General features: G+C 42.2%; 1 long non-coding RNA gene across 1 annotated transcript; it reads right to left on the reverse strand.

Annotated features, from left to right (window-relative positions):
* Window positions 1–7,255: 7,255 nt before the first annotated feature.
* LOC137598544 (uncharacterized) lies at window positions 7,256–7,766 on the reverse strand. The gene is made up of 3 exons (XR_011036695.1): window positions 7,654–7,766; window positions 7,470–7,542; window positions 7,256–7,357 (listed from the first exon to the last, which is right to left on the reverse strand). It is a non-coding gene; the product is annotated as an uncharacterized lncRNA (long non-coding RNA).
* Between the last annotated feature and the right edge of the window lie 1,848 nt (window positions 7,767–9,614).

A 9,614-nucleotide genomic window follows, 5' to 3' on the forward strand; every position in this document is an offset into this window, starting at 1 on the left:
TACTGGGATTATGTGATTATTAATCGTGTCCCCTCAGCTTTTTTCTCCACTTATAAAAAAGCTGAGTGTAATTAGATGGTATTTTTCCTAAATCAAAATAGCACTTAACTGGATTGAACAAATAAAGGCATATTTATTTTCTTAATAATTCTGTGCACAATTCCTAAGTGTTTACTAATCACTGACTTCAACTTGTTCAAACCAGCTTCTGTCATCCACAATCATGTAGGCAAGAGCAAAATACGTTTATCTTTTAAATCAGGAAGCAATGAGACAATGTTTGTTCCTATAACTTTTTCTTCAGCATGCTTTCACTGAACCCCAAGGCCTACTGCTACAGAAGGTGGGCTCACAATGGAAATGGCTCAGTGAAATTTTACTGGGCTGTTCTCTGGCAGACCTCCATGGTATAAATGCTCACCAGGCCTGGCTCCAGAAGGACGCCCAGGTATCCCTAAAGGCCAATTTATGCTCATGTTAAAGACTGAGGTGGAGTCTTCAGGGCATCCTCTGTTCATTCCACAGATAGTCAGACAGTTATTCAGAGAATAGATGCAGACAAGATGGACAAAATGGAGAAATACTGCCGCAAGTAGAGGAAGACCTCAATTAAAACAAAGCATGATAAACATGTGCAGACACAACAAAGAAAAAGTGAAATCAATTCACCATCTTCAAGTCTACCTGCACTCAGTGGTCTCAGATCACCACCAGGTACAGAATATAAGCTACATATCCAGTGTTCTACAACTGTTGCCATATTTGTTGTTGACAAAACTGCTGAATTATCATTGTCCCACTGCAGTTGTATTAATGTCAGTGATAAAAATGTGTGGACATTTGCAGAGAGCAAGGAAAAAAACATTTACTGGTGGACATATCCATTCATATGTTTTTTGGAGCATAAATGGGCCTTAACTGACTTTCGAAGTTGCTGTTTCCTACTCTGCCAATTTTACTCTGGTCTCTGTCCTCATGTCATGAGTCTTCTGAAACTTGAGATACTATGGTGGGTCTCTGTGTTGGATGAAGTCAAATAGAAATGTTTGAAGACATTTCAAAAGGCTTCTTCAATCTTGAATGGCAGGCGGAGCTTGTTAAACCCAGTCCTATGGGTGAGGAACAAAGACAACTGCAGACTACTCAGAGTATAGTCCCTATTCCTTCATGTCAAACAGAGCAAGTTTAGGAGGTGTGGACATTTCATGGGGATGCTTCCCGGGTGGGCTGCTTAGTGGTTCAACTGGGAGAATATCCCAGCGTAGAACTAGAATTCACTGCAGATATTCTGTATTTCATCAAGCCTGAACATCCACATGCCTGAAACTCCTAAATTGACTCTTCTTACTGTGAATCAGAAGGGATTCTACCGAGCTCCTTCCCTTTGTTCGAGGTCCTCACCCTCTTGAAGGCATCACTGATGCTGCTGACAAATTTGTGCCCATTTTTCTATAATCAATAGGTTCATTAGTGAGTTTGGTTTTTACGTTGACATTTATCTTGCTGTCGCTTATGCTCTGGAGGATTGTTGGGTTTCTCTTTCTGTAAAAGCACTTCAAATGTCTGCTGACGTGATTAAGCACTCTACAAATAAAAGTTGTAGAGTGATTGATTGGTTGATTGATTGATTGATTGATCGATTTGTAGACTGTGATTTACCTGTTTAGTAGACCTGAGAGATTGATTGGATAGTGATTGGTATCAACTGCTTTCCACCCCAAACAGGCATTTACTTAAATTTGATCGTGGTATTCCATCCTGTTTAAAATAAATGTCTTTTTCTTCAAAATCTGTATTTCTTGAAAGATAATGATGGTGATGATTATTCTTATGATTATTGTTATTGTTGTTGTTGTTGTTGTTATTATTCATGATAAACCTCCTATATGTACACAAACATGCACATGGCCAGGGTGACCATTGTGGGATGGATCACTCTCATTGTTTAACATGGTTTTCAATCTTATTTATGTGCAACATGTATGAATGAGTTCTGCCCTTGCCTGTATCCAGATGTAAACACTGGCTTTGTGCTACACATGTGAGTGTGTAAGAGAGTTTATTCATCTGTGTGTGACAGAGGCTCGCCTGTATCTGTAGCGTGTGACACACAGTGCTCTCTCTGCAGCAGCAGGACACAGTTTAAGGGACTTGTGCCAGGGGACAGAATAGGTTGTCTGTTTCCTGCCACTGTGATTGACAGCAGGGCTTCTTTGTGTGTGTGCGAATGTATGCATATTCGTGACTTCTCTCTCTCGTGTATGTGTGTGTGTCTGTGTTTGTGTGTATGTGTGTGTGTGTAAGAAACTGACAGATTGGCAAGCACACACACTTCACATGAAGGGTAATGCAACGACATTACCAATTTCACAGAGTAAGAAACAGATCCTGTTCCTGTCAAATGATCACTGTGTGTGTGTTCGTGTGTGTGTGTGTGTGCTTGCGTGCGTGCGTGTGTGTGTGTAAGAAACTGTCAGATTGGCAAGCACACACACTTCACATGAAGGGTAATGCAAGGACATTACCATTTTCACAGAGTAAGAAACAGATCCTGTTCCTGTCAAATGATCACTTATTCATCTTATCTGTTTTTCTGGTCATTTGTTCACATCACATACAAACACATGCAAACATTTCAAAAACCAGCCTGCCTCAATTTTAAATAAACAGTTCTCTCCACAGAACTTACTATGGTTTAGTTTTCCACAGTGTCCAATTGCTCATGTTAACACACACTTATACATGCGCACAAACACACACTTTGCTCTGAGCTGTCATGTTTCTGGAGTGTCAGGTTGTGAAGAGTGGGCATGGTGCCCTCACCGCTGACCTTTCTGTGGTCTCCTGAGGTCAGGAGGACCGTAGACACGTAACATGTGCATCTGATATTTTATCGTCAGATTGAGGAACACAGAGATCAATGTAAGAAGAGTTATTGTCAGGAGGTCAGCATCTGCAGTGGAGATACGGACCAGATAAATGTGAACAACAGATGTCTGCATACAGGAACAAAGAGTAAGCTAAAACATGTGACTGAAGAAGAGCAGTAGATTGGAGTCTCCACATCATTTGAACTGAGTCCATCCAGGATTAAATAAAGGTTTCCTTGAGTACAGAAGATCAATCCAGAAAAGAACACATAAATGAAATATAATACTGTATTACCATAATGTAACTTACCTTTAGACTCCCCAAACCCCGGGCCGGGGACTGTTACCGGCCGGTGGGTCGGTTGGTTCCAGGTGTCACAGAAAGAATACATAAATTACATTATTTCTGTTTTATTTATGATCTGATTCTGTTGTGTATTGGAAAATTACTGAATTCTCTTCACCACATCTGTCTATGACTCAGTGATGATGCAAGATGCTAGCCTCGGTCACATGACTACCCCCTTAAAGGGCCGTTCCTGCCGGTGACACAGAACCCCCAAGCGAGCAAAATGAACAATAAGACATTACCAGTACCCACACCCTAGCTACCAGGTCATCCAGTTAAAAATGACACACAGGCAGGTTCAGGTATAGATAATTCAAATTGTACACATTTCTTTAGTATATTTCAAGTTTATTCTTGTCTGGTAGGCTGCAATCAAGGGCTCTATCAACATGAGTTCACTCCCACTTAGTATAGAGAATAATCCCAAATGGAGCCCACAACCTATATCTGTGGGGAATGTGGAGTTTGGGTCCAACTAAAAAAAAAGCAGTAGAAGGGATGCTTTGAAAATTCTGTCAGAAACCTCATCAATACTAGTAGAATAATGCTAAATTTTTATATCTTTCAAAATTATTGGAACACATGGGAATATGCAGGACACAAACTTAGACTGATGCCTGTTTTTACAGCTTGTTGTCAGCACATCATGAAAGGAAGGTCAGAAATGTAGAGAGATCCTTTCTACAGGCTTTTTTTTTTACATGAAGCAACACGGCTGGCATTTAAAACAGAATTTATTAGACAACATGGAAAAGAAAAATAATTCTGTAAACAATGCATGTTTAAAAGACTCAGCGAATTAATCCAGCCATGGTGTTTATGTAACAACACGCAACAATAGCAGTAAAACAATATGAAAACAGCCTGGAGTGGGCTCGCGATGTTCAGGGTGTGGTTTGTGTTTCCATGAACAAAAACGGCTGGACGAGAGACAAGAGAAGAAGAGACGTAAACACACATCATTGAGTTCAGCTGCTTGTGTCTCCCTGACACATCTCACACACACAGACCCTCCCACCAGCACCAGCAGCCACCCTGCCCTCACCTCACAGTGAGCCCCCAGACATTCACTGAAGGACTAAACAGGAATCCCCCACAGTCTAACAGCAGACTGACTGACTCGGCAGGGGCTCTGTCTCACAAACACTCACACACCTACACCTACACACACACACACACACACACACACACACACACACACACACACACACACACACACACACACACACACACACACACACACACACACACACACACACACACACACACACACACACAACACATTGTACAGAAATAGTCCGACTGTGGTATTTACATAAACACTGTCTCGTCCACCTATATCACACTGCAACACCAGATCACTTAAACTCATGCAATCATTTATAAATGACTGCTTCTGAATGCCTCCTCACTATATTTACCACCATCATCCTCATCTCAACTTTCTAACACTTCTGCTCTCAGCCTCAGTCTCCTCCCTTTGTTTTCACTTCACTCCCTCTTCCTCTGTTTTGATTTCTCTTTCACTCTTTCTGTCAAACACAGACATTAACACACACATCAGTGCCCCGACATGCCCCGTGTTTTCTGAAAGCCCTTTGCCTTCACGAGTTTGTTCTCCACCAGCCACCGAAATTGAATGGTGCACGATGCGTGAGTGACAGAAAGTGCAGATGAAAGGTCAGGAGTTCCTCAGCCTCTGGTTGATGACATTGCATCACCATTGTACTTTAGTTCCTCCAGTGTTCACGAAGCACTGTGGCGGTGAGGAGGGGCTTTCTTCAACCCTTTCCCCTCAGCATTTGCATTGCGCTTACTGACAGGTTTTTCCCACAGACCTTCGCATAAACTGACCTGTTGAGAAAATTAATGGTCCCTTGAAGCCAAAGAATGTAGTTCAATACTTAAACTGTCAAAAATGATAAATTCTTGAGTGTTTTCTTATACTTTGATCAGGGACAGATAGGAGAGCTGATGTGGAAAATCACCTGCAGGAATGGTCCTGTCATTACTTGAGAAATCACAACCTCTTACCCAAGTTTTCAATGAGACCCATAGAAATTAAACTACCTTTTTGGACACTTTCACTATTTGCAATAAAATGACCTGCAGACTTTGTTTGACCAGAATAAGACCCAATTCTTGCCTGAATATCTTCTGTTAGTCTAACAGAGTGTCCTTATTAGGGGTGTTCAAGCAGTTTTTCAACAAAATACCTGACAGTCATAATATTCCACCAGTATGAACACAACTGTTCATAAAAAAAACAGTGGTTTGGGGGGGGAGAATATGTTTCTTCCCTTCCTGAAAATCAATACCACTTTGAAGAACAGCCTGAAACAGCTAACCCTGCTCCTTCCAAATGTCACAAATTCTAACTGCACCTCTGAAGCTACCGACCAAACTGTGGTTTCACAATGAAGAAGAAGCTGGGAAACATTCCAGTTGTCAGCTCTACCTCTGATGTGGCTTTATATTTTACACACAGGTAAAACTGTCAGCAAGAAGGTGAAGACATTCATGTCACATAAACGTCTAACGACCTATTTGCATGTTCCAGACAATGAAATCACTGGCATGACAATGGTTCCCTCTCCTGACTGACGTTCCGTTCAGCAGGAGGCTGCAGGCAGATTTGCCGTGTCACGATGGCCGCCCAGGACACACGATCCTCTTCACAGCATGCACCCTGTCGGTGTCTGTATCAGGTCATGCTCACCGCCAAGAATGCCGTCTATTTCCAGTTGACCTGCCGTGACAGCTAGTTATGCCAGGGTTGCGCGATTAGGACTGTCAGAAGGGAGGAAGAGGAGGATGAGGAAGATGAGTGTGGGGTTTCCTGGGAAGCTCCCAGTCGGACATCTGCTGCCATCGCTCTATCTCCTTCCCACTCCCTCCCTTTCACCCTTCCACCATGCTGTCTATCTGCAATTTGCCCTCTTTTTGTCTCGGTGTCTCAGAGATGGCTCTTTGTGGTGAACAGCAGTGCTCCACTGAATTATTCAAAGAACCAGTGGGGACAGCCAGTGGATTAAGTTCCTGAAGAGGAGGAGGAGGTGGCAGAGGGATGAAGAGGGAGGACAAAAGAGATTGTACTGCTATATATGGGAAATTGATCGTCAGAGCAGCATGGTGACCAGCAGTGTTAAATCAGATATTGTCAGCTGTGATATTGGGAGAAGAGGAGAACGAGAGTGAGCGAATGAGCGAGTAGTACGTCACATGACCACCGGGATATCCCTGAACAGAGCCGGTCACATAACTGACGGGAAAAGCACCCTGCTGCCTGAGAACGATTCCCAGTAGTTACGTCTTGTGTCTTGTGTGTGTGTCCTGTCGCTGTCCTCCAGAGACTCAAATTGTACAGCAGCTGAATTTGGAATGAGTCGTATAAAATAATATTACATCATCCACAAATTACAGTTTACATTCTAAACAGAATTCAAATGAAAAATTTATTGGCTAATATTTCAACCTGATTCACAAACCGTTCAGAAACCAAGAGAATGGCCTTCAGATGCTCGTCTGCAGGAAAGAGTTAAAATAATTTTTAAAAGTTGCAAGTATTTAAAAATTTAAGGTGTGGGAAGCTTTGAGTTAGTCTCAACCAAAACCTTCACAGGCTTTCACACAAAGTGCACGTGTGAACAGCAGTACTGTGAGGAATAGAAATAGAAAAGACCTTTTCATCATAAATACGTTCGAAATTAACAATAGCTGGATTTTAAAATTGGAGCTGAGGTTGGTTGAGCAGCATTCAAAGCCCAGTGCATTCTGGGAGTAAAACTAAGCAAACACATTACAATCATAACTGCACAGCTCGTTGATGGACTTTATGGCCCTTTTCTGAAGGCAGCACCTTCAGGCTTTGTAGCAGAGGATGAAAAATGCACTCAGCATGAAAAAACGTGAAATACTTTCCATGTGCATAGGTTGGTTTGTGGTCCCTGGGGGACATCCACACATTAGTTTATATGTCCCTGATGGCAATCTGGTGTTTGTTTTATTTCCGGATGGGTTCATCCTGGGCTCGTAGGTCGGTGTTTTTAGGCTGGTGGTGCTAGTAGTAGGACTGAGCAGGACCTCTGTGGGTTTTTTAAAAGGAAGCCATGTTGTTGCTCTCATCTCCAAAATGTTGCTGTAAAAGAATGATTATGAACATCTATCTGCTGGTTTTAGGTCAGTATAGTTAAATATTGTGTGAAGCTGCAATACTCATAACCAGTGGTGGTTCCAGATCAGCCACTTACGTTTCAGAGCATCAGTGATAAACACTCAGCTGTCTCAACGCTGGCCTGTTGGATCAAATGTCAGCTAACATCACTGCAATAAGTGTGACAAAAAACAGATCCGCTCTAATGTGTTCACTGTAAATCAGACATCTGGCCACCATTTGTTTCATTAAACTGCAGCATATTTCAGTTTTATACCTACTTGTCTTTGTCTCCTCCATCTTTCTTCATCTTTTGGCATCTTTAGTTCCTTCTATCGTAAGTGAAGTCAACTCCTCTCTCCTGTAACCCAACGCTTGTCCCACAGCTAAAGCTAAAATGTTGTTTGGACCACAGCGTAAGCACTCTGAATGCTCCATACCACGCTCTAACTCTTACAGATCAGCAGAAACCCAGATTAAACAAATTAATAATTCATTGTGATGCTTTAAATGCAATTTGTGGTAAAAGACGGTTATACATCCCATTAAACCTTGGAGCCTGTTGATTTCTATTACCTGAGGATTTTCCCTCTTTTTCTTCCGACCCCTTTCTCTAAAAACAGAAGTCAACATTAAGTGAATTAAAGTGAGGCTAGTGTTAGCTATCATCAATTATTGATCTTGAATAATTGATGATGGTGATATTTGGTGTGGTTGATATTATGATGGGTTGATGCTGCTTGAGTGGGTCGGCATGTTAAGACGATAATGCTTTTATGGTGTGTGTGTGTGTGTGTGTGTGTGTGTGTGTGTGTGTGTGTGTGTGTGTGTGTGTGTGTGTGTGTGTGTGTGTGAGTTGTTTTCACTGTGTCTACCTGTTTGTCTGCTTGTCGGTTGGGGGTGAGATTAACCTGATGATCTCATGCTGTGGGTGATGCAGTCTTACGGCAGGTGAGTCATCAGGCGGTGCAGTAAGCCACTTACGGGAACAAAGACACGCTCAGATCACCTCCCCTACAGCTTTTATCGACTGTTGTACTTACACAGCATCATCACTCTTCCTCCCCCTGCCTCCTCCTCATCCCACAGCCTCGTCCCACTTTCCTCCTTTGCTCTCCTCTGAGAAGTAGCTGCTTTATTCCTCCCTTGATCCATCCACGTCACACTTCGTTACTTCATCTTCCTGTCTCGGAGCTGTTTCTTTTTTGCCATCTGAGTCATACAATGAGAAAATAAGAAAGTAATATAAAAACATCTCATAGATTCATTCAAAAGCAAAAGAATTAGCTGTAATGGCTCGGTGTATCAATTTACACTGATAAACTGAAATAAAAAACAAAATTAAACAGAATGAAAGAATAGTTTCATAAATTCCTCCTGGCTGGGTTTAAGTGAAACATAGACCAGGAGTTAAGGGGCAGTAAGGGGCGGTTTATTCAACGACTGCTTCGCCCAATCATGTAAAGCCCTTTGCTGCATTTTGGCCGTTTGCTTTCTGGGATTGAAACCAGGCTTGAGAGTGGAAATGTTTCAAAATGCCTCCTAACCATTATTGTATAAACGGGTAAAACGAATTCTGGCTGAAAAAAGACAGAAGTTGCCTTTCACACTTGGTAACCCTCTTTTGACAGACTGACGGTCTACTATGGCCAGGACAACCAAAGCAACACCGGACTGCCCTGAGCTGTTGGGCTCAAGACTATTGACTCTAGTATCACTATTGACTCTAATATCACTCCTCCTATCTGCCACCTCTGTAACCTCATTCTTTAATGGCCAGTACTGCCGTGATTTCTTACAGTTGTATTTGCAGATCCTTGTGGATGAATCTCTTTGCAGATTCTGTGTGAAGACAGAAGGTGATAAAAATTCAAGGAAAAAACACTTTTCAGCAAAAATGGATCTATGTAAACAGGGCCTGAGCTTACAATAAAGACAGGAAATTGTTGGTGGGATGGCAATGGTTGACCCTGTGATGACCTAGTGACCTGTCCAGTCAACCCCGCTTGTTGCCCCCCTGTATCAGCTGGGATCATCCCCAGCCCCCATGACCTAGCGGAGTGTACACTTCAGGTTTTTGTATGAGTACACAATCAGAATGCTGTACAGTGTATTAATTACCGAGTATCAGTGACACGAGCCAGGTCAGCTGTTTTCTTATTTTTCAGGTTGTTGTGTCAGATAACAGGTTCCATCTTCATACTATCTTTGTTCTCTTTCGTTTGCCTCTGTTCTTCCAAAT

Source organism: Antennarius striatus, chromosome 7 (assembly GCF_040054535.1).
Source record: "Antennarius striatus isolate MH-2024 chromosome 7, ASM4005453v1, whole genome shotgun sequence".
NCBI classification, from domain to species: Eukaryota; Metazoa; Chordata; class Actinopteri; order Lophiiformes; family Antennariidae; genus Antennarius; species Antennarius striatus.